This window comes from Meriones unguiculatus, chromosome 21 (genome assembly GCF_030254825.1).
Source record: "Meriones unguiculatus strain TT.TT164.6M chromosome 21, Bangor_MerUng_6.1, whole genome shotgun sequence".
NCBI classification, from domain to species: domain Eukaryota; kingdom Metazoa; phylum Chordata; class Mammalia; order Rodentia; family Muridae; genus Meriones; species Meriones unguiculatus.
The window spans coordinates 22,271,974-22,298,251 of NC_083368.1; the positions used below are offsets into that span (position 1 = coordinate 22,271,974).

The 26,278-nt window shown below is 39.1% G+C and overlaps 1 protein-coding gene across 1 annotated transcript in view; it reads left to right on the forward strand.

The window, feature by feature from the left end:
- Positions 1-26,278, forward strand: part of Gnai1 (G protein subunit alpha i1) — an 80,983-nt gene that overhangs the window by 855 nt on the left and 53,850 nt on the right. The gene's annotated exons all lie outside the window — the stretch shown is intronic.

Here is a 26,278-nt window from a genome sequence, read left to right on the forward strand (position 1 = left end):
GTAGATGAAGATGCTTCGCGGGTGAACGCAGCCCTGACAGGTGCGAAGGGCTCGTTCTAGAGTGCAGGGTCATCCACTGCGGTGCTTGCCCCAGTGAGGTTTGACAGGTGCACATCAGGGTTTTTTTATTCATTCTTAACACTGTTTTGCTGAAAGCCTATGTGCAGGTCTTTCTTCCAGTTTTTTGAACGGAAGGAAAAAAAAAAAAGAGTAAATCCCGATTTTGATTGAGCGGTATATAAGGAAAATATATTCACAGGTTATGGCTTTTTAGATCTGTGAGTCAGGGTTTCCTTTTGTTTGTTTTCCTCCCACACTCTAGGTATTTAGGCAGATGACAGGTTTCTTAGAATCTTTATTTTCACTTCCAGCGATGGCTTGCGTTCTTCTCACAGTTGTGATAAAAGAGAAACATTACTGCACAAAACTGCTTTTTAGTAAGCTCCTGTCTCATTGGTTTAACGACTGCAGAAAGATGGTGGCTCTTTCGTTCTTTCTCCATTACTAGTAGGCTTAGAAGAAGCAAACTTGGCATGACTAAAAGTAATAATGATCTGAGTCATTTTGCAAGCAAACTGTGAAATAACTTTGCATTTTTAAAGATCTGGGTGGTGTTTTTTTTTTTTTTTTTTTCCACCCTTCACAGCCTCCCCCGTAAATCTTTCTCTGTAAATAGGACTGACCTGAGTTTTTGTATTCAAAAGATACTGTGTTTCCACGAGGTCGAAGGCTTCTTAGAATATTGACCACAGACCAGACACAACTTGATCCCGAGCCAGGTAGAGGCCAGTTCGGTGACTTACAACAGACGTGAAATAAAAGGATTAGAAAATCTTTTTCCTGTGGTTTCAGTGCCCCCGCTCTGAGTGTCCTAGGGGGCTGCAGTACAGTTCTTAGTTGGATTTGTCATCCACCACACTTGAAGCAGTTGTAAGATGAGCCCTCCGGTGGTGGCGACTTATCTTTAATGAGACAACTACGAAAGATTCGGAGAATAGAATTTTGCTTCTGCAGGCTTCAGACGGTTTGGACTTGGTTAGAGCTGCGTGTTGCTGTAGAATGGTCAGCAAAGATGCTGCCCTCCACTCATGAGATGCTAATCGCTTTTCCACGTTTCTAATCTCCCAAAATGTTGCCAAACGCCCCCTGGAGGCAGAAATGTTTCCTCTGCGGAGAACCACTGTTTTAGATTAATAATTAAATATAGTTGAGTGTGTGAGATACAGCTGAAGTTGATCTTTCTAACCAACCGGAGTGGGTTAATGAGAGATGTTTCAGAGTCCTGATTTTCAGAAGAAATTATGCCACACTTACTCCTCCAATCTAGTGCATTAAGATTCTAAAAGGATAAACAAGCAAATGGCAAATGAGTTCCTTTCAGTGTTGTTTCTAACTCTGAGGTTTTGCTTTTCCCTACAACTGTAGCTTCTGTCTGGAATTGCAGTCCAATCCAGTCTTCTTGTCCACTACTTCTCTTCTGTCTTACTCTTAATCTGCCCTCCCCTTTTGCTGAGAGTTCTGAGAGTCCAGGTCCATATTTCACAAATGTTAATTCTTGTAATACTTGAAAACATTTTTCCCCAAATCAGACTGTAGCTGTGAATTATGACCTTTGGTCAGAGTTTGCATGTTTAAGGCCTTGTGCACGCAGTCCCATGCCATCCATCTAATACAGGACAGCTGGTCAAGTGAGATGCATCTAGGTGTGACCAATGTCACCTCGATTTCTAGAAGAGTGTTTGTATCTTCATTTTCTTCATCAGTAAGTTATTTTAAAACATGTAAAGGATAAAACATTTAAAACAATCTATCTGGTTGCATTACATTTTAATGAAAGAATACATTGTTTTAAACTTCTGAGGTGAGAGATTCTTAAATGAGACTTGCAAATAACTAGTAAATATTTGGGTGCCAGGTGTCTAATATTTACTATTTAAGTTGTAGTCACTTCACTGTTCCCATGTCCAGTGCATTAGGCCTAAACAAGTAGAGAGGACCGAGTCTGGTCTAATGATCCAGGATCAGGTTGGGATCAGGTTGGGGTTCTGTTCACTTTAAGTCTTTCACTTAAGGCTTAGTTTTCAGCTTTTAGTATTTGACTAAATTAAGATGCTTACGTTGATGGGATGGGCACTTAGCTTTCTTTCCACTATGTATGGATAACTGTTTATCACATCTTTGAGATTCTGGAATTCATTATTTTAAGGTCAGTAGGATTTCAGCTAGGATGTTTTTCAGTTAGACTTTGCTATACTACTGTTATTAAATTGCACTTGGTGATGATTTTTTTCTAGGATAAAAGGGACTAATTTTTTTTAAGTGCACTTTTATGAATTGATTGTTTAGTTGTAATTTCATTACAAAGCTTTGAGTTTTATTTCCCTTTATTACTCCAGACAGTTCACTCTTCACAGTACCCACTTCCACAAACAAGCGAGCAGCAACCCACAGCTGCATCCCTCCATCTACCATAGTTAACTGTTACAGGCCCCGGGGGCTGGGGGAGACAGGTGAGAAGTTTGAAATCTTCTGTTGATGGACTGTTTTTTTTTTCGGTTGCATCATCCCTCCACTTCCTTTGGACTGGCACTGGGACTTCCCTAGCTGAGAAGAGCCGGCTTCATCTGGCTTTCAGTTTTGCGCTGCTCTACCTCTTTCTTTATGGTTGATCCAGAGCCTTAGTTATCAAAACAGCTGTTTCTTGGGACAAATGGACCTGTCATTTCCAACTGAGTTGTGTGCTTCTCAGTCCCTGGTCTACTTGTGTTAGTAGGTATTCTAACGGGAGCCCCTGGCTGTGTGATTGTTTTGAGTATGTTGAGTTTTTCTTGAATCTTCCACTTCTCATCCTCCCCCTCTAGCTCCAAGCTCCCTCTGCTCACACAGAATCATCTCATTGCTGAGGGATTTTCTGTTCCTTCTAGACCTTTCCCTTTTGCCCCCCTTTCCTATCATGCTGGGTGCTCCATCAGAAACTTTTCTTGACTTCTCCATTGCATGCAGAATGAATGTTTGTTTTAGACCCGGCTCATCTCTGCCTGTATCTTTTCATGGTTTCCACTCCTCCAACAGGAACCCTTAGCACAGATCAAATGTGATTGGTGTCTAGTGTTTAGCCTTTTGCCTTGCCTGAATCTAACTACTATGAACACATCAGGGGGCAAAGTCCTTATGTTTTTCACCATGTTCCCCACTCTCTTTACAGTCCTACCATGAACACACCAAGGGGCAGAGTCTTTATGTTTTCACTATGTTCCTCACTTTCTTTACAGTCCCTTTACTTTGTCATGTGTAAATGTGTGCTAAATTATGTAAAATTATTCAGGAATATATACTTCATAAGTTCCCAGTATCTGCAGGAATAAATACCAGCCAAACGGCATCAGAGAAAAAGGACTAGTAAAAATGTGAAATGACTGAAATAAATAAATGATATCTAAAAGCGAGAAGAATGTTGTGATACTGAGGTTTTCACAGTCAACATATTATTTGATAAAACTAATAAATGTTAGAAAACGACAGGGGTCTACTATTCTGGTTATCTTGATGCTCTAAGAGCATTTTGCTTTTATTTTTTGGTAGAACTAGGTCTTCTGCTTAAGTGTTTATGCTTGGGCTCTTTTCATCTAGAACATGAGACCTGTGAAATGTATCAAGGACAAGAGCTGTACTGGCTACCTTATAGGATATAGTGAGTGGCTTCAGAAATAGAATAGATATCGTGTAGAATTCGGTAGAAAATTTTGGTAAAACTTGAAAATGTTTGTTGTAAGCTTTGAAAAGACATGCTGAGTACCCAGCCCATAACCTTAATTTTTATTTTGTTATTTGTTCTCATTGCTTTGGAACATTTACGTTCAACACATTCATGTGAGGCAAATGGAGTGTATTGGTCACATTCTTGGGTCACATATTTCTTGGTCACATGTCTGGCATGCATTTACTCAGTGTGTGGTTCCCTAGGGTAAGGCACTGGTGAGCCTCAGATACCAGATGGCATTTGAGCCTATGAACCACGGTTAACAGAGCGTTATCTTGTAATGTTCAGGCTGCCTTTTGCCATAATTCGTTAAATGATGCTTAGAAATTGTAATGCAGATAGGAGGAAATAATTTTAAAACAAATGTTTATTGGTTTATATTAAATGGCTTCAAACTGCAGAAGATTTATTATGGGGTTCTGGAGGGCAGAATTCCCAACAGGTTTCCACTGGGTTAATAAGGATGTGGACACGAAGTCTCTTCTGGAGGTTCTAGGGATTGTTTTGTTTCTTGGCTTTCCGCACACGCCCCAGAGCAATGGTTCTCATCCTTCCTAATGCTGTGACCCTTCAGTACAGTTTTCTCTCGTTGTGATCCCCAACTGTAAAATTATTTTCGTTGCTATTTGATGACTGTAATTTTGCTGCTGTTATGAATAGTATCGCACATATTTTTGGAGACAGAGGGGTATCAAATGGGTTGTGACGTTCAGTGCTGCTCTCGGGGCAGCTGCATGTTTTCATACGCCAATGAAAACATGCCATCTACTTCTTCAGAGCCAAAAGTAGCCAGTAAGGTTTTCCTCCCCTGCTTCTCTTTTTCACCAACCTCAACCTTTATGATTGCATCAAGCTCACCTACAAATTCTAGGCTGACAGACCCACTGTAAGATTTATAATTATACCTGTAAAGTTTATTTTACCACATAAGGCAACATTCATAGGTTCTAAGCATGGGGCTGTTAGGTGCTGTTTCTAAACTCTGTTTTATTTGGGGTTACTTAAGCCTCTGCCTCCCTTCCAACCTTAGATTAGAGAAAGAAAGGTTAGCAGGGAGAGGGGATGTACCCCTCTTTAGACTTAGTTCCTGGTGGTTAGGGTGGTCAGGTCAGGTTCTTTTGGGCAATTCCAATCTCATTGTCCAGATATACGAAAGTCCAGGTAACCAGCAACCTTCTTCTTTCTCTGTCCATGTCCTCAAAGCCTTCTCTAAGTCCGTCCTCTCCTCGAAGCGCTTGCCACTTCTATCTCTGGACTCTCATATTTATACCCTCTCTGAATCCTCAGAATTGGACCCTACAGCTGGCAAAGAGCATGTACGTCTCCAAGCCAGCATGGGGCTGTTACCATCTGGCAAAGACCACGCCCCTCTCTCAGCTGCTCCCTGGAGGCAGTTATCATCTGTGGACAAATTAAAAGCAACTTCTTATCCCACACTTAAGATTGAAACAAAAACCTGTTTACATAACATAACGGAGTTCTTAAAAAAGCCAAAACTTCCACTACAGGGCTTGACTGGGCCTTTCCCTGTACCTACCACAACCAAGTGGGTACCTGCCAAGCTTTCCAGTCCAGTCTGCATATGAAATGTCATCACCTCATCATCTCCAGAGTCTCTGCCCTTCACAACACCAGCGGAAATGTGAGGGCTTATGACTGAATATGGGAGAGACTGTAACTATCTTCAGTAATTTGAGGACCCACAAAACAAAGAAACGAAGCAAGTTGTCTGTTTCACAGTGTAATGATGGGACAAGAGGAGGTCATCATTTCTAGACACTCCTCCCACCCCCATTAAAAATGAGATGCATAGGGAAGGAATTAAAAAGAGTCCTTCTCCAGCACGCCCAAATTCCACCAGGTCTCCAGGCCAGGGAGAGGCCTGCTGCGTGTCTGTACCATGAATGCAGTGCCGCGCTGTGTCCCTTGGTTGGCTCTCCTTCTTACTGGGTGGTAGCATTGGTTGGCTCTCCTTCTTACTGGGTGGTAGCATTGGTTGGCTCTCCTTCTTACTGGGTGGTAGCATTGGTTGGCTCTCCTTCTTACTGGGTGGTAGCATTGGTTGGCTCTCCTTCTTACTGGGTGGTAGCATTGGTTGGCTCTCCTTCTTACTGGGTGGTAGCATTGGTTGGCAGCTGGTAGTTGTATCATTCTGTTCCTTGTTCATAGAATTTTGATGGTCTTACAGCATTATTTCATGTTTTCCACAACATTATCATTTTATTATATTTTGCAAGGAGGAAAAAGCTAACTGAAACAGAACATGCCTATAATACTATAATAATGATATGCTACTATTATTATTATTATTGTATGTATTATACATAATAACATGAGAAGATGAGGTCTTTTCATCTGAATATCCAAGTTTGTGGCTTTTAAGCTCACTTTTTCATAGAACTCAACTCAATTAAGCTTTCTAACTCTTTGTAACAAGGACCTTCTTTACTCTTGTTCTGAACAAAATATCTTTCCTTCCCATCCTAGCATTCTGCACTACCTTTAAAGTACCTGTGGGTTCCAACAGTGAGTGCCTGAGAACTCAGATACTTCTAAGATGACTTTTTAAAAAAAAAAAATCTATCGTTCTTCTGTCTTTTCTCTGAGCCCTCGCTAGGAGAGAACTCAGTGTAGTGTGTACAATGAGCAACTCAGACTGTAGCATGTCAGGCATGTGTTAAAGTAGCCCCAATCAGCCATGTATCTCCACTGGTACTTTATGTATAACACTAGGAAATGGGTAGTGGTTGTAATTTTATATTCTGTCACCTTTCATAATTTATGTACCTGTGGAACCTAAAGACGCTGGTTTCTGGCGTTCTGTACTGGACTCATGATACTATACTCAAATTGTAATGTGAAAGATTAGCTTTTCTCTCTCTCTCTCTCTCTCTCTCTCTCTCTTTCTCTGCCTTGTCAGTGAGGTTTTTCTTGGTCATCAGGTCTAAATTAATCATACTTCCTGATTGCACCATACTGAAATCATTGACTTAAAAAGCATCTTGGTTGACTTGATCTGTCAGATTGGCTCTTAGAGAATGAATCCCGTGGGACGTTCTTATGTGATGGGGTGGTCTGTAGTAGCCTTCTGTCCATTACTGGTGAAGTCAACCTTAGGTGTGGCTAGTCGGCCTTCGGCAGAAAGAACTGGCATGTTCTTGTTGTATCTGGGGTGATTGGAATGAATTCTGACCTAGTATATCCCCATTTGCCTTTGTTTCATATCTTGCTTGTTAACTAACACGTAATGTTATTCTTTACATAGTTGTAAAAAGTAGTTGCGGGATAGATTCTTGTCGCATGATCAGAAAAATACTGTGATTTGGTAAATTAAGTGACAGGCTGGAATATTTTGTTGTTGTTGTTTATTCTCAGTTCTTTGCTTTGGGCAGTATTACATGGTTGCCTCACACTTGACTTTGTAAGACATGTGCAGTCACGTAAGAAAGCATGTACTGTCATAGCTGTGTGTCACGTAGGATAACATGAATCAGCAGGGTATACTGTGGGTTCAGCCACAATGTGCTGTCTTGTGGCTGCTTGTCCTTAAGCAGTAGGAATTATTATCGGCGGTGTTTGTTAAGTATGTCCTATGCTTTTGTTGTCAGTATTAGCTTTAGTGGGTGTGTTTAGAGAAATAATATATTTCTATTAAAAGACCAAAATTCCCATAGGCACAAGGGGGAGATAGAGAATCAAATTAATAGTGGGGTACACTTTAGTTTGAGGGATTTTAGTATTGCAGAATTCCTCATAAATTGCTGTGGCTAGAAATTTGCTAATTTTTGTTGTGCTTTTCTGAGCATAGTTGAAATTAATTGGCTGGGAGCTCTGGGTAGTATAGACTCCCACTGGGCCCTTTGCTATTGGTGAATAGTTTTATTCCCTTAGATTTATTGAACCTTGTAGGGATGCAATCCAGAATGAAGCCAGGTGACTGAGAACTCTCAAGACAATCTTTTTTTCTTGAGACCTTAAGTAGTCCAAGTCCTTTAAACGTCCACTTCTGACAGATGCTGAATAATAAATATATATAGCTCATAGGGCTGGGAACAGAAATGTTAATGTACTGAAGTTCTCAGAAAACACACATGCGTTCCTACTTGAAAGAAACTTTGATGAACACTGGGGTTTCAGCCCTGCCTTACAATATGAACCATTTACTGTCTCGGACATTAATCGTTTTGTTGACTTTCTTAGCAAAGATATGTGCATGGCAAAGACTCCTAGAGGTAAAAATCAATTTTAATTACTTGTGATCCTACCTCAGGTTTTTGTGGAGCTTGGATTTCTGTTATCAGTCCTGTCACTGGTACTTCACCAGACTAACAGTTGTGCACTGTTTAGAGATCTGTAAAGATGAATTTTTTAAAAATGGAAAACTTTATAATTGATTTGGAAGTATTTAACTCTCATGTTCTTACTCATTGATAAAAGAAATGCTATGTGTTTTTTTTTCGCATACTTTCATTTTAGACTTTTTTTATTTTTAAATCTAGAAAACCTCTAAGTGCACATTGTGAAACACCATTTAGACGGATTCAGAGAAATGTGCCCTTTCCCTGGGGAAGTTGATTATGTCCTAAACATTTTAAATCATCCTGAAACTTACCAAATTTTTGAGTCCAGAGTTTGTTTTTTAAAATAAAACCCTGGAACTATCCTAAATTTCCTTTTTGGGAGAGGAGAAGCATCTCTTGCAAGTGGTAGTAGCTTTTATTTTAAATGATGAGTTATTAAACCTGAAAGTGTTGGCACTTTTTGATAAACTATAAGAGTCCCTGAAGGTTCACCTGGAGTGATAGGAATGCTTCCTGCTTGCATTGAGCTCCCACGGTGGAGTCCTTGGCTTTTATTCTTAGAATATAGTTACCTAATCTATACTATTTATTTTTCTTCTTGGAAACTTGTCTTTTATTTGGCAGTCTTAAGCCACATGAATTTTGTGTGTCACAGGGTTTTACACACACACGGGTAATGTAAGTAAAGCTGCAATGATATCATTATATAATACACCGGGCATTAGAAGAAAACTCATATGTGACTTGATGGTTGTTCTGCTATTAATCCAATTTTTAGCATTTTTTCATTTTGTATGTTATAAACAGTTCACATACATTACTGACCTGACTTTCCACAGATCTTTGCAGTCACTTGCATCACAAAGTGTATGCCAGTACGTGTCATGGCGACACTTGGGGTCTGGCTGGTAAATTTGTTGATGACACAGTACTCTGCACCTGACCCCTCATTCATCCTCACCTGCCTCAGCCTCCCACCTCCATCCTCTCTGGCATCCTCACCTTGTCCTTAAACATTTTCATCTCATGGTGGCATTACAGTCATGCAAGACAAAGAAAGCCATTCATATTTTCCTTAATAATTTTAAATCTTTCTCATGATATGAGATTACCTCTGATTTTGATTTTACTTTCTTGTAAATGATGATTTAGTCAATTATGAATAGATGTTGTTTTTCCCTTTTTGGTGGTTTTGCATAGTGAATTGATGGTTTCACCGATATTAAGCAAGTTGCACCCCTATCTCTTGTTTTCTCCCGCTCAAGGACTTGAATTCTATATCCTCTATAGGCTTTGAACGTGTAACCTTTCTATTTCAGCTTCCTCAAATTAGCTGGAATTAAGGACATACACCACCAGATCTCACTACCTTATGGATTTTTTTTTTTTTATGTAGAAGTAGCATTAAATTATAGATATTTTCACACATCTGGAAGCTGTGAGAGACACGCATGTAACTGCACCCATCAGTATTTATTTAAAGAGATGGCATCTTTTATCTTTTCTCTCCTTCTCTTGAGTGAAATACTTTATACTTTGGTTGGCCTTTTCTGTAACTCTTATTGCTACTTCTGTATCTTTAGGGTTCATTTCATCTGTTTAGTAATTGTCTAGCCTGCTTTTTAGTATGCTGAGTTTTAATGGTGCCATTGCCATTTCTGAAAACCATCTCTAAACCCTTAGGTTTGCTTATTTGTCTCTTTTATTTTCCAGAGTTTTAATATCACTGTCTACTGCTCATACATCCTTTGAAAAGTTGGGTGGTCTGCTGTTCAGTGTCTTGATGCCATCTCATAGTAGAGAGTGTCCCTTTGTCGCTCCTGTGCAAGGGTCCACATGAAACAGTGCATTATTTGGGGGAGCCTTGTGCCTATTGGGATGGTTTCACTGTCCAATGAGTTTTGTGGAGTGCAGAAGGAGGGTGGGGTTTTCTAAGGTTTCTAACACCAAATGTTCAAGACTGAGGACAACATTTCTCATCTTTGTTTAGACACCATTTCTTCCTTCTCTCTCTTTTTTCTTTCTTTTTCCATAGTTGATGGTTCCACCAATCCTTGACATGTTAAGTGTGGAAGTTTCCTGGTACTTTGCTGGGTATCCTTACTGACTTTACTGGTGATATATCACCAGTGCTATGGTAATTGTTACCTATTGTCAAACCCCGTTGAATTGTCACTGCACATGCTAGTCCACTGTTTGTTGTTTCTGTTTCAGCCAGGCTACCTCTTTTTTTGTCTTTACAGGCTGTCTATTATTGTGGGTGCTGTGGTCCTCCCCAGTTGCTGTTTTCCCCTGTTGCTGCAGGGCCGTCATAGGGAATCTATGCTCTGAACTGTCTTGAGTGCCCTGCGTTTCCTGGTCATTCCGGGCCTCAGGAGAGTCACATGTTGTGTTCATTGCTCACAGGTGCTGTGAAGTTGGGAGCTGCATATTCAGCCCTTCTTAGCCACGTTCTCCACCAGACCACATAGAGCCTTCTCCCTGGCTTGCCAGTTACCTCTAGAACTTTGGCCCAGGGGAGACAGGAAGACAGAAGTCTGACTCTGCCTTGCTTGTCCCCATCTGCCTTCTGCCTTTGCTACTGATTACCTCTCAAGCTTGTAGGCTTTGCCAAGCAGGTTGCCTGGGAAAGTAGGCCACTTGGATATCCTTCCATCTCCATCTGGGTGACACTCATTTCTGCCTCTTTCCCCATTATTCTTCTAAGTACAAAAGAGGAGGGAAAAGCCCACCAACAGATTTCAAAACATTAACATTACCTGATTTTTAAATATGTGTGTGTGTGTGTGTGTGTGTGTGGTATGTACATATCAATGCAGTAGACATAAAAGGCACCTATCTCTCTGGAGCTGCAGCTACAGGTTGTTGTGGGACATTCATTGTGGATGCTAGGAATGAATCTCAAGTCGGCTTCATGAGGATCATGCACTCCTAACCACAATGCCCTCTTTTTAGCTCTGAATACTACTCTACTGCCATTCTCTACTGCCTGCTCTGAAGATAGGTCTTTTATTTATTTTTTTAACAATTTGTTTTTCTCTTGCAATTCTTCCTTTTAGTCATCCCTGCTACATCACAAGTGACAGCCCAAATTTCCTAGAACTTCTTCTCTTAAACTTATAACATGCGTATGTGTAATTGAGCTAGGTCTCACGTTCAGATTGTTACTCAGAAGGTGTAGGATTGGGTCTGAGATTCTGCCTTTTTTTTTCTCAAGCACCCAGGGGATCACCATGTTACGGGCCCACAGGCCAGTCCACAGCATGAGAAGCACAGCCCTGAAGACAATGATCTTCCTGGGATTTTTACATTTAGCCTTCTCATCAGTATTTTTAAAGCCTCGTCTTTGCTCCACATTGATTAAACCTCACATAATCTTATCAATAGGGTTTAACAGGTGCCTTCTATAAGGTGAGCGCTCATTACATTTTTACATTCACATATGCACCCTGCATGTTTGTCAATATCTCTCCTGCTTAAGTATTGTTGTTACACTACACATTTCTGATATGAATCTGGAGACTGGTTTGTGTGGGACATTTTGAGGAAAACTAATTTAGTGTTGTCTTCCGTGGAAACACATACTTCCTGAGAACTGGCCCACAATTATAATTAGCGACAATCAATCTCCTGTGTGTGGAAGAACTTTCATGTGAAGTCCCTTTGATGATAAGATTATTCTGGTCTGGCTGGAAGTGCCTCCCCAAAGTTGTTACAACTGTTTTCTTTTGTTGATGCTCATGATGAAATGCCTCTGTTGGACATGATGAAAGGGCAGTTGATACTTTGTTGAATGCTGTGTCCCGTCCCCCGACCCCCCAAAATTCTTGCTAAAACTGGATGGTAGTATAAGAACTGAGCATGGAGCCCAAGGCAGGTCCTAAGGGCTGGATTTCCCCAGGGCCATTTCTCCTCGTGGCTTCCAGCTTTCAGAACAGGGAGGAATTGTTTTTTAAAGTTGTCTAGTCTGTTTATGGCTTCAGAGAAACCGAAGGTAATTGTGACTTTTGGGAAGTGTGAGGATGCTAGAGAGATTAGCCGATAAAGTTTATAGTAACTAGATCTGAAGTGATTGATCACGCCATGTTTTTCATAACCAATTTTTTCCCATTGCAAAGTTGCAACATGATCTTTATTGCATCTGGAAAAGAATTCGGAGCTTAGACAATTTACCTCCTCATTAATAATTTTAATACTTACAGTCAAATGTAACCCATGTTCATCAGCTTCTTTCATTCCTAAGTATCATTTGCAGATTGGGCTTACTCAGAAAAAAAAAAAAAAAGTTAGCCATAACATCTTGTTCTTAAACATGTGTAATTCATTTACCAAATATTTATAGAATGCCAAATCTATGGGTTGCAGGCTCTATATATCTTGGAATAGAACAATCTTTGGGAAGCTAATAAGAGGTAGAGAAAACAGCCTTTAAACATTTGCCATCAAATAAAGCAGTCTAGTTATTTTGGCCCATTTCATCATGATCCTTCCCACAGATGATGTAATCATGTTAATGTTAATGACTGAGGTCTCCCCACTTTGCTGTTACACAGTCTGTGGGCTTGATCATACTCTGTGTTTATGTTCCTTTGTTTGTTTGTTTGTTTGTTTAAATTCCCAGGTTAATGGTGTTGAACTCTTATAAGGTTTATGCTCATAGAAAGAGCAGAAGAGCTTCCAAGGTGCTGTAATGTTTCAGCTCTTACATAAGGTGCCAGGTACACAGATGTTTATCATATGTTATCTCGGTAAAAGTATTTCACATATAAACCCAGATTTTGAGATCGTACTCCAATTCCTGTCAACTTGGGTGTCTTCTCGTCCTGTGCTTTCACATCCTGTTCCTTGAGCTTTGTTGCTCATCTTAAGAGGAGTAACCACTCTTCTTTTCCATTTTTTTCACCGGAGCCAGTCTGCTGCAATAGTCATCTACCTGGTCTTCTGCAAACTTTAGCTTAGACGCCTCTTGGTTGACAGCTTTGATCTTATCAGTGGCTGCTCAGAAGTCCCTGGTAGTCCCCACTGTTTACAGAGCACCACCCTAATTACTAGCATGGTGTTAAAATTTCATGTGGTTTGGTTTCTACTCTGCCTCTGCATATTTCCCGTGACTCTGCTTTGCTGTTCTCCATGTTTTGAATATGACGTCACTTTAAATGAGATAGCATTGATCTTGTTCCTCTTACTAGGATGCCTTCCTTTTTACCTGTTTCCAGTCCTGCTTATGTAAATTTATAAACAAAATTTGAGACATTGATTTTTTTTTCAATATCAAGTGTCTGGGTCTTCAGTGAAATAATTTTTATTGATTCCTAACAATGATTTAAATATAGTTCAACATCATTTGAATATATATATATATATATATATATATATAATTACACAAACACATAATTAAGCTGAATATTTACCTAACTGCAGAGTCAAACAATTGCATACAACCTAAAAAGTGGAACAGTTTTGCTAGCACCACGTACTTTGTGCTAGCTGTGAGGTCACAAGGCTCAAGCTTCTTTGCATGCTCTTGCCTACTCCTAAATGCCTGGAAGGTTCTGTACTCTCTTCCTCTTTCTCAAATTGCAAAACCCTCATCCTAGAATGGTTCCACCTTCTTTAGCATAACATTTTCTTTTCCCTTGTGGCGTCATCTATGCCAGGAACCAAAGGCTTACTGTATTTCTAAGTGTCTGCTTTTTTTCTCTCCCTCTTTTTGGTATGAAAAAACAAAACAAAACCCACAACAAAACAATCGATCTGCCCCCAACTCTAAACTGCTGAAATGCAGATTATCTGGTGATACCACTAAGCTAGTTACTATCTTTTGTGGGCTGTGATATGGATTAAATGGATCCAAACCTGTGTCTAGCATGGATTCTGCCTTCAAGAACTTTATTGGCAAAAGAGAAAAATGAGACATCACTTATGGAAAGGAAGGCTGAGTGCTGGGGAGTAGATTCAGACTTGTACAGGAAGGCCCCTTCATTCTGGGAACTGTTAACCAGTCAGTGTTTCAGCTTCTAAAGGTGATTGACAAGTACATAATGTCTAAGCACTAAACAGATGACTCAGGAACAAAGAGTGTATGCTACTCCTTCAGAGAACTCCAGTCTGGTTCCCAGCACCTAGATTGGACAACACAACCTCTTTAACTCCTGCAGCAGGGGATCTTATGCCCTCTTCTGACCACTATGGACATGTGCATATGTGTATAAATACAGGAACACACATATACATGGGTAAGTAAAAAATAATAGCTGGATTTTTTAAAGGTGAGAATGAATCTCATATATATATACTCATATATATATACTCATATATATATATAGTATGGCTTGCTTTTTAAGGACTAGAATATGGAAAATTAATTCCAGAATAAAACTAGAGTTAATAAAAAAATTTTTAAGAGCATGTTATATATGTTTTCTTTTCATTGATTTATTATTTTCTATTAAATTGTGTATATATACTTTTCCTATTCTTTTTCATGGTCTGTTTTTCCTTCAGTTCTCTAGAGCTAATGTAAATAGTATTAGTGTTATGTTATGAAGAAGGAAATTAAGACTGACAGCTAATTTATTTACTCATGCTCTAAGGCCAGTGAATTGCCAGGCTGGGTCTTTTCTTTTCTTCAGGTATGACTTCTGGTTTTTAACCTCTTGATGTAGTTTTTCTAATGTAGTACTACATTGGCACATCTAGGAGAAGATTTCTTATGTCATTTCAAAAATGTGTGGACAACTATGAATGTACAAGTGTCTTACTTAGGAGGACCAGGCTTAGCAGAGTATAGCTAATCACATATTTACTGAATAAGTTAATAAGAATGATGGCTGAAGAAATAAATAAGTGACCTGACATGAATAATAACATATGCCTAATCAGGTGTTTTAGCTGGATTTTTTAAAGGTGAGAATGAATCTCATATATATATATATATATAAATAGTATGGCTTGCTTTTTAAAGACTAGAATATGGAAAATTAATTCCAGAATAAAACTAGAGTTAATAAAAGTTCACTCTCATCTCTTACATCTTCAGTATTTAGGACTAAAATATTTCAAATTAAAAGTTAAATTTATTTAAAAGCAAAACCTGAGGCAATTTCATGTCCTGAATTTTTGAAGGGAGACTTAATTATATTTAATGTACTGTATTTACTGAAGATAGACTGTAGACTGTTTTATTTAATTTTTTTTTAACATCAATGACTTTCCCATTAGTCAAGGAAGCTAGAATACTGAACTTGTGAGAATTTGGCACATAGTAGGAGTCTTTGTGTCCTAGCATGCCGGTTTTGACTAGTTTATGATGGAGATTGGAAGAGGGAAAATCATATGAATTCTGTGACTTTAACTTCTGAAGAGATCAAAAGACACATTGTGACTTTGTGTACTTTCCTTGTTCTGCCCATAAAAGTTTCACATTCTAGGTCTAAGATTTTCCTTGTAAACTATACATCTTAAAATTAGGAAACTGAAATTAACACATTACTTTTCTAATGTCGCTTTGAATATGCTTGAAAACTGACTTGTTTTTGACACCTACATTAAAATTAAAGCCATTTCTAAGTCTGAATTGACCAGGAATGTACTGTAACCGTTTGTCTGTGGTACTGTAGGAGAAAACAGTGGGGTTATTGTGGAGCAAGTGGCTTGAGCAAGGTGTTCCTTCCATCTCAAACACTCATGTGATGGAAGCAAGAAAAAATTCTGCTGACTTTATTTTGAGGGGGTCATATTTGTCCATGATTTCAGCAGTCCAACTACAGTCTTAGATATCTGTCTGCAAAATCCATTTGTTCCGTTGTCAAGGAGAGGGAAATTAAAAAGCCCAAACAGAAGATACTATTTGCTTGCTTGTATGGAGATTATTTGGTTTTCTTAATCTTAGTATTATCTTCTGTAACTTCTGTTTTCTTTTTTATTATGCACATATGTAGTTCAAACATCCAGTTTATATAAATTACCATGGAAACCAGCTTTAGGTAGCTACTAAGTTAATTTTCTCAGGAAATAAATAGAAGTGATACTTTATTTTAGTTTTTGTTTTTATGACTCTGCTGCCCTGTGGCTGAGTTGTATAGACTGTAAGCATTTTTAAGCCTCTGTGTGAATTTGGTGAATTTTATGTGACTAAGTTGTGAGAACTAGAATTGACCTTGATACCCAGGGACTAGTTGCACTTCTCTAGGCTAGTGAAAGGGACAGTTCTAGATACTCTGCATGAATATGAATTCCCAGAATGAAGCTACTAGGAATTCTAGTGTTCTAGTTTTTAGTTTGTGTTACACACACACACACACACACACACACACACACACTTTTTTGAGCTCAAGGAAACTTTTATTAGACTTTGAAAGAAAAACCCAGGACACACAAGGTATGAATCTTGGCAGCTGTCTCTAGGAGGAACATAAAGAGAAGAAGAAGACAAAGACATGCCCTTTAAGTTAAGTTAGCATGGAGATCAGCCATATAGTAAACAAACAGCCTTATGCTGGGGAGAGAATTTACTAGACTGCCTTTATATAGGCTCATGCTGATCGATAATTTAATTATTACACTATTCTTGAAGTTTTGTTTTTCTGTACCTATATTAAAGAAAATCATGAATAGATTCTATGTTTGAGATGAAAAACTATACAATATTACTTGAAAATGGTGTTTTCTCCAAGGAGCAAGAACTTAGATGGTTTCAATGATTTTAACTGGAGTTCTGAGATCAGCAATTCTGGGCTGTGTTCCAGAATTATGAAAGGAATATAATTGTGAAAGGATTGGATTTATAGTTTAGTAGGTTACAGATGGAGTATTTTTGAAAGTAGGTTATTTTTCTATAGAATATATTTTTACCTTAGCGACATATACTGCAGGACGTATAGCCATAACATATTACAGAAAAACATGGATTGATAAATTGAACATTTTGCTCTGATTTGTTTTTGGTTTTGCTCTCCTGTGTGATAAACAGGACGTTTATTGAAGAAAGGGCGAGGGAGAGGAGTTATGAGTGAGCTGTGAGAGTGATAGTGTGGGAGAATAAAATGGGGAGGGAGACAGACAGGCAGAGGGACAGGTAAAGGAGAGAGAGAGAGAGAGAGAGAGAGAGAGAGAGAGAGAGAGAGAGAGAGAGAAAGCTGTTTTTGTTTTTTGAGACAGGGTTTCTCTCTGTACAGAGCCCTGGCTGTCCTGGTCTCCCTTTGTAGACCAGGCTGGCCTCAAACTCACAGAGATCTGCCTGCCTTTGCTTTCCCAGTGCTGGTATTAAAGGCATGAGACACCACTCCTGGGCAGGATGTTGTTTAGGTTTTAACCTGCTTTGAGCTCATCTTAAAATGGCCTGTCCATTGTTGCACTTACAAGCTGTATCAAAAGTGCAGAGATTTTTCCAAATTACTGTCTTGAAATCCAGGACTGTGTAATTTTTGAACTATTGACCTTTGCTTGCTAAAAGGAAGTGCTTGGTCCTCTTCAAATTCCCTTTATATGAAGAAGGACAAAATATCTGAATTAATATTAGCCCATAATTTAGGGTGAAAATGCTTGTAATCACAATCATTTTGTCCTCTTATAAATAAGTAAATATTCTTTATCATGCCAATTTCAAGAGATGTCTAATTCTATATTTTGGTCAGACAGCACAATTATGTGTAAAATTATTATCTTTATCATTATTATTATTTTGCTGTGTGAAAGGCCTATCTAGGATAGTTGACCATTTCTAGAGGTTTCCGAATGTGGTTACTGAAGGTTGGTTTTTTTGCTCTGGAATCTGATGATTTCATCACAATTAAGGAAAAATTCATATGTACTTACTTCTTTAAATATATCCCGTGTAGTCTGGTTTTCAAGACTGCATGTGTAGTTATTAAGGTGTCAAAGTTAGCGAGTGGGCTGGTGTCTTTATTATTAAAGATCAGTGATTATAATTGAGGTTTTGAAATTTTAAGTAGCAGTGGTATTCCAGGAGGAATGATAGCAGAGTTATGCAGTTAGATGTTAAGGAGGAAAAAAAAAAAAAAAAACAGTGTCACTGAGCAGTCTATTAGGAAGCTAATGTACCCATCAGTAGGCAAGGCTACCTTTTCAGCCCTGTGACATTAAGAAGGAAGAACTGTTGGTGCAGGTCTTGCTTGTCTTAGGATGCTGAAATCATGTGCAGCACCATCCCAAACTCTGCTTGAAACTTCACTGTGTTCACTAGGCATGTGCTATGAGCTTGCTCTAAAGATGTGAAGGACACCAGGGAGAGACTGTTCTTACACCGTGGACCCCACAGTGAGAGGGAAGGTGTTGTCTGTTGGGTGAAACAGCCTCCGTGTGTGTAGCAATCTTCTGGTGAATGGGGGAGAGGGCATGTCTGAAGACCAAAGTGGAATCACTGTTTTCTAATGCTCCCTCTGTAAAAGGCATAGATTTCTTATTCTACCACTGAGCAGGAGACAGCGGTTTCTCTATGCCCAGATGACCTGTCCGTGCGTGGCCTTCTGGGTTATGAGTACCCATACCCATCACTGGAATGGTATGAGCTTCACAGTTACACATAAAGCTCCTGTAAGCATCTATGTGCAGGTGTTCTGTGCAAGCTTATTTTCAACTCTTTGTCAACAAAAAGGGACCTTGTTGGATTCTACAGCAATGACACAGAAAGTGCAGAACTCTTCAAAAGTAACTGCTTATTCTTCCATTTGCCCCAATAATGCATAGAGTCCCACCCTTTGGTGTTGTCATGTTTGTGAATGGGGCGTTCATTTGTGCATTCCTGATGCTCTTAAATGAAAAGCAGCTTTCTGCTTGCTAATTTGCTATCTATGTCTCTTGTAACAGTCATTGGCCCAATTTTTAGTGGGTTTATTACTTCTTTGCACATTTTATGTTTTAGTTTTTTAAAATTATTTAAATTGCTATAAATATAAAATTTAAATTTAATATTTTGCATAATAGCCCTTTATTCGTATATGCTGGAAACAATTTCTTTTAGCCTTCTCTTTTCATTCTCTTGACAGTGTCTTCACAGAGCAGAAGTGTTTATTTGTGATAAGGTACATCTTAATACGTCTTACTTTGGTACTGAGTCTGCTAAGTCAACACCAACTCAGGTCATGTAGATTTTCTTCCATGTTTTCTTCTAGGAGGTTTATTGATCTCTCTTTTGCATTTAGATCTAGGATGCATTTGAAGTTTTTTATTGTGTGTGAAGAATAAACAGTTGTCTAGATTCATTGTTTGTTTTTTGACTTATTTTTTGCATGTAAATGTCTAGTTCCAGTACTGTTTACATTTGTCCAGAGTCAACCGACTAAGTGTGTGGCTATTCCACTGGCCTCTGTATTTTGGTTCGCTGATTGTGCTTCTCTATTCTTTGACCAGAAGCAAATGGTTTCGATAAGGAGAACTGTGCAGGGAATCTTGAAGACAGGTGATGTAACTGCTTTGTTTTCCAGCTTTGTTTTCTTTCCATAGCACAAAGGCTACTCTGGACCTTTTGTTTCTCCATGTAAACTTTAGAATCCATTTGTCGATAGCGGAAAAGCAATTTCCTGTCTTAATACCTAACTCTTGATGAGGCATTTGAGGATTTAATTGGCATGCTAATATTTAACAGTATTTTTGACTATTTATTAAAATATTTTCCAAATGGTGACCTTTAATTAAAAAGTTATAATACAACAGGCAAAGCACAATTTCCTCAGTTTGAAATCTATCATCTTAGGAAATCTATCACCTCTGAATTTCTCCTAGTCTTCCCTGGGATTTGTCAAGGAGGATGTCTCCATCATCCTTGAGCTCTTGGTTCCATGTGGTTTCCATGTCACACTGTGACCCAGTGGAAGTTTCTTCCAGAGCTTCTGAGTTGGGTTCTGTATCGCTTCTGCACCACTGCCCGTACCCACTGGTGACAAGGCGTGGGGCTGCTATGTCTGTCCGTGTTCTCAGAGCCCCTTGCCGTGTTCTCAGTAAGACCCTGAGAGTTCCGTCCTACCACACATAGGAAATATGTGGCTGCCAGCAAAAGTCCTAGTGTCTCGCACTTGCACACTACCTCCTTCGACTTTTGTGAGTCAGTGTCTCCTTGGTTGTATATTAGGGTGCCTTTGGGCTCTATTTAGGTACAAGTTCAAAGGGTCTGGGCTGAGTGACACCATGCACAGCCCTTGGCTCCAGGTTTATTTTTTGCTGTGTGGATTGACACTCCTGTGTCCCTTGGGTGATTGAAGGCATTTAGAAATTGAGAGGGAAGCAAAACTGTTCACACATGTGAGCATGGGAGCGTCATCAGGGTAGATTGAAAACCAGTATTTCATAGAGCTGATCTGAGTTCTCTGGATCATGCATTAGTAATTAGGAAATCAGATGACACTGTAAGAACGTCTCTATGTTCAAAACATGCCATTCTATAAGAAAATGTCTACTTTGTTCAGCTTTGTATTTCAGTCTGCTGGTTTGCATATAGCTAAGATAGTGTCAGATCCATCCTGGAGTTAAGTATCTAGGGGAAATTCACATTGAGGTTAGAGTTTGAAAATAGATCAGTTTCCACCCATTTTACTCCTAGCTTGTAAAGATTTTAAAGATTAATAACTGTGATATTCATTTCAAATCAAAGCCATAGTTTTTTATTTATTTTATTTTTATTGAAAATAGATATAATACTTCCCAGCCACAGTTTCCCCACACTTAACTGCTCCTAGTTTCTCCCGCACCTCTCCTTTACTCCATAGCCGTCTTCCTCCATTTCCTCTTAAGAAAAGAGCAGGCCTCCAAGAGATGACAAGGAAAAAAAAAAAAAAAGATATAATAAGACCAGGCCAAAACCTTCATATTGAAGCTGGGCAAGGCCATACACTGTGCGGAAAGGAGTCCTAAGGACTGGCAAGAGTCCGAGACACACCCGCTCCCACTCTTAGGAGCACACAAGAACAAGAAGTTAACAGTCATAACCTGTACACAGAGGACCCGGTGCCAACCTATTCAGGCCCTGTGCTTGCCACTCCAGTCTCTCGTGAGCCATTGTGAGCCCCGCTTAGTTGAATTGGTGGGACATGATCTCCTAGTGTACTCCATCTCCTCTGACTCCTCCATTTCCTCTCCCTCCTCTGTGGGGCTCCCTGATCTCCAAGGGGAGGGACCCGATGGAGACCTCCAGCTTAGACTCTCTCTCCAGGTAATGTTTGGCTGTGAGTCTCTCTGTACTGCTCCCATCTGCTGCTGGAGGAAGCCACTCAGATTACAACTGGACGAGGCATCTATCTATGAGTATAACAGTATCATTAGGAATCATTTCATGATTTTTTTTTTTTTTTTTTTTTTTTTGCAGCTATTTGCTTGTTTGTTTGTTTGCTAGCTCTACCCAAAGTCTCTGGGCTCTGCCGTCTCTGGTTCCTGGATATCCAGGCACTATAATGCAACGGAGTGGGCCTCAAGTTAAGTCAGACATTGTGCATAAGTTCTGTACAACCATTGCCTCCGCAAATCTTGCAGGCGGCACAAATTGTAGGTGGAGGGTTTTCTGGCTGGGTTGGTGTTCCTGTTGCTTTTTTAGTAGCCTGCAGAGTACCTTCCCACATCAGAGACTAGAACGTGGCGGTGAAGGCTCCATGCAGGCACCAGCTAGACCTCTCTGTATGCAGTGAACTGTGTGGATGCTGTCCTCATCCGCGGAGCTCCTGCTGTCAGTTTGCAAAGAGAGAAACTGACCTAGCATCATCCCGAATTGTTTAAACATCTCCACAGGATCCCCTCAGTTAACATATCAACCAAATACCACCCAGTCTTACCACTGGGAGCTTTGCCAGTCTACAAAAGATGGCCAGCTCAAAGTCTGCATCCTCTATTTCTAGTGGTGTTCTCTACGGGTAACCCTTATGTTCCAGGAAGTTTCCACTCCACCCAATTTCCAGACCCCCACCCTCACAAATGCCACTGATTCCAGCTGACTCTCTCTGCACTCTCTCCCTCTCTCCCCTGTCCCCAACCATCCCAGTCCACATAGCTTCTTTGAGTCTGTAGATTGTAGCATAGTTATCCTTATTTTACAGCTTTCATCCACTTATAAATGAGTACATACCATGTTTGTCTTTATGAGTCTGGGTTATCTCACTGTGGATTATTTTTCCTAGCTCCATCCATTTGCCTGCAAATTTTATGATGTTATTTTTTTTTAACAGCTAATAATCCATTGTGCAAGTGTACCATATTTTCTTTCTCCATTCTTCTGTTTCTGTTTTCTGGCTATTATGTATAAAGCTGCTATGAACATAGTTGAGCAAGTCTCCTTGTGGTATGATGGGTCATCCTTTGAGTATTTTCCCAGGAGTGGTATAGCTGAGTCTTGAGATAGATCAATTCCCAATTTCCTGAGAAATCACCATATTGATTTCCAAAGTAGCTGTACAAATTTGCACTCCCACCAGCAATGGAGGAGTGTTCCCCTTGCTCTACATCCTTTTTGGCATAAGCTGTCACTTATGTTTTTGATCTTAGCTATTCTGACAGGTGTAAGATGGAATCTCAAAGTAGTTTTGATTTGCATTTCCCTGATGGCTAGGATATTGAACATTTCTTTAAGTTTTTTTTTTTTTCAGCCATTTGCAATTTCTCTGTTGAGAATTCTCTGTTTAGCTCTGCACCCCATTTTAAAACAGGCTTATTTGGGGTTTTGATATCTATTTTATTGAGGTCTTCATATATTTTGGATATTAGACCTCTGTCAGATATGGAGTTGGTTAAAATCTTTTCCCATCTGTAGGCTTACTCTTTGGCTATTTGACAGCATCTTTTGTTCCATGAAGTTTCATTTTTATGAGGTCCCATTATTAATTTTTGATTTTAGTGTCTATGTTATAGGTGTTTTATTCAAAAAGTTGTCTTCTGTACCAATGCATTCAAGGCTATTCAGCCCTTTCTTTTCTGACAGGTTCATTGTGTCTGGTTTTATGTTAACATCTTAGATCCACTTGGACTTGAGTTTTGCGCCATGTGAATGCAATGGGTCTATTTGCATTCTTCTATATACAGAGACATAGTTTGACCAGCACATTTTGTTGAGGATGCTTTTCCCCCCCAATGTGTGTTTCTGTCTTGTTTATCAAAACTCAGGTGTCCATAGGTATTTGAATTGATGTTTAGGTCCTCAATTTAATTCTATTGATCTATGGGTCTGTTTAATGCCAGTACCAGGTGGTTTTTATTACTATAGCTCTGTAGTACAACTTAAAGTCAGGGATGGTGATACCTTCAGCAGTTCTTTTATGTTCAGGATTGTTTTTCCACATAAATTTGCGAAAGTAGTTTTTATAATACATTTATAATACATTTATTTATAAATACATTTATAAATGTATTTATAATACATTTATAAATACATTTATAATACATTATAAATATAATACAATATTATTGGGTTAAGTAGTTAAAAGTTTTGTTTTTAAGAATTGTATGTTGAACTGTAATGGATAATATTATATCCCTTATAGGAATTAGAATGTCTGTTAATGAGGCTATTTTATTAAAACAATATGAATATCTCCTATGGAAATCAGGAGTTATGTTTTATACTCTTGCTATTTAGTCATAGTGGCAGATAGGCTTCATAAGTAGACCTAAAAAATGTTGAGTTAAAGAAAGCTTAAGCTTTAAAAATGTAATTGGAGGTTTGTTTCGGGTAAAGAAGTACCACAATCCAAAGTATCTGGAGTCACAGATTGATTGGTGTCTTGCTTGATGTAAAAGAGTTCATTCCCTCCCTACAAGCACTTTCTTTGTTCAGTGTTTATTTGGAAGAAATAATTTGCAAAGCTGGATTTGTTGTGAGGGAATGCAGCTAAGTGCTTTACAGCATCAGGGAGGACTCGGAAGAGTGCGGAAGCCTGCCACGAGGCTATCATAGTCTGCCTCACATGTCTCCCTGCAACCTGTATTTATGCCTCTGTGCCAATCAATATCGGTGTTATTTCTTTTCTTTAAGAGTTCAAATGCTAGAAGGACGAGATGACCTCTATCAATATTTCATCATCAAGATTTACCTTGTTTAAATAATTCTAGCCCTGTAGTCTTCCTTATCACATTATCTCCTGTATCTGAGTACTGTAGTAGCACAGCTGTGAGCAAACTCATACGTGTTTGCAAAGTCCAGCTATTGTCTAAGCGTCGGTGAGCGCTAACATTTTGTTTGCCCTGTACATGTCCCCATAAGCACTGTTTATAGAGGGGTCGCCATCATTGTCTATTCACTGTGGGCTACTAACTGAATTAACTTACTATCTACTTAGCTCAAACAAGAAATGCAAATGTGAGTAGTTGAACACTTTTAGTGTATGTTTTCTATTTTATATTAATTTCTAAGTATGTGGAGATGGTTTGTTTTATTCACTATTGCTGAAATTCTGAGAATAGGAGATTAGTTTTCCTTTCCCTTCCTTCCTTCCTTCCTTCCTTCCTTCCTTCCTTCCTTCCTTCCTTCCTTCCTTCCTTCCTTCTTTCCTTTCCTTTTCTTTTCTTTTCTTTTCTTTTTCTCACTTTGTAGCACATCATCCAGATATTGGTCCTAATTCATTTCAGAAAGCTTCTTTGGCAGAGATGTACCATTAGATGCAAACTCAGCAAATGAAGTGGAGTTTGGCTTTGTGTCCTTGTATTGTGCGCAGCGATGTTATGGGACACATTACTAAAGCCTCGTTGAAATAAGGTGGGTCCCAGCCTCAGACACAGCCGTGCCTTTTTTGTGTGTGTGTGTTTTTTTTTTTTTTTTTTCTTTCCTGTCAAATAACTGTTTCTAAGAGCAATTGTCATTTTTGGTGCTCCTACGCTTTTTTTAGCACTTTCTTCTCTAAATATTCATAATGCTGTATTCAAAATTGCCTGACGTCAACTCTAGGCTTTGTCTAACTTCCACTACCCTTTAAATTTGGGATGTATTTGACCACCCCAACTTTTGCTAACTCAATTGATTAGATTCACTTGGATGAATTTACAAAGACACCAGTAATCAGAGAAGGAGAAATGTATCCAAAGAGATTGACCTTTGTGCATTTGAGCAAACCTACCTCTTTACTGGGCTTTTAAACAGTAAGGGAGAGATAGCATAAAAAAAGAGTTTGAAAAGTTTAGGAAAGGCAGCCTTTGACGAAAAGCTGAAGATGCCGTTCTTTCTCTCTGAAGAGAGAAAGCCGAAGATTTTTCATGTGAAGTTGGATTGTGATAGGCAGAAGTGTGTACATTTCCCAAGGACCAAACAAGGAAATGAACTTAAGCTGTGTTATTCAAGGATTTGCATTGAGTATAAATGGAATTTTATGATTTTAAATGGTATTCATCTTTGGAATGACTTTTTGGAAAAGTTGTGACTTTTCTCCACTCGAAACTCTCTAAAAATAACTGGCTTTCATCTGCAGCAACACAGGACCTTCCGGTGCTCCCACCAGCAGACAGCGACTAGCTGACCTTCACAAGTCCTTGCTTACCCAGTGAGGCTGTCTTTTCACAAGTCTCATTTCACATCTAGAGCTCTGCTACAGGAGGCTTGCTCCTGTGCCTGCTCTGTCTGTCATTTAAAGTACTGCTAACATTCCATCATGAATCTGCTAATGGAAAAGTGACCGTGCAGTCTGCTGTGCTATTCTCAGTGTAAAAATAAAACTCTGCCTCTCATCTTCTCATCTTTAGCTAAAACATAAATACTTCATGCAGTACGTCAGCATTTCACAAAGAAATGAGATGCTAGGTAGCTCATTTTAAAAGATAGATGGCCTTTATTTTCATTTTACCTCCAGTATTTTGGCAGAATTTTTTTTTCTGTACTCTTGTTTCTATTTTGCTTTCATATCATTTCTTACTAGGTAGTTCTTTTGGCTAAACAATTCTGCAACTGGAGACATTTTTTTGTCACAATAATGTGATAAAATATATAGCTATTACTAGGCAAGGTGTATTGGTTATCAAAAAGGACAGATGCTGTCTGGGAACCTCACTTTTTTATTTCTGACTTGGAAATGAACTCAGTCTGAAACCCAAACAGAATAATGAGTAGTTCTGCAACTCTTCCTGCCCACTTGGGTAGTAGCATCCTACCTCATTTTACTTTCTGCTTCAATGGGAACCAAAAATAGAGAAGGTAAATTAATATAAATTTTGATCCTGGATCTCTGTTTAGAATCGTGACTTTGGACAATTTATTTCATCTTTGTGAAGGCCAGTTTGACCGTTCAGCATGAATCTC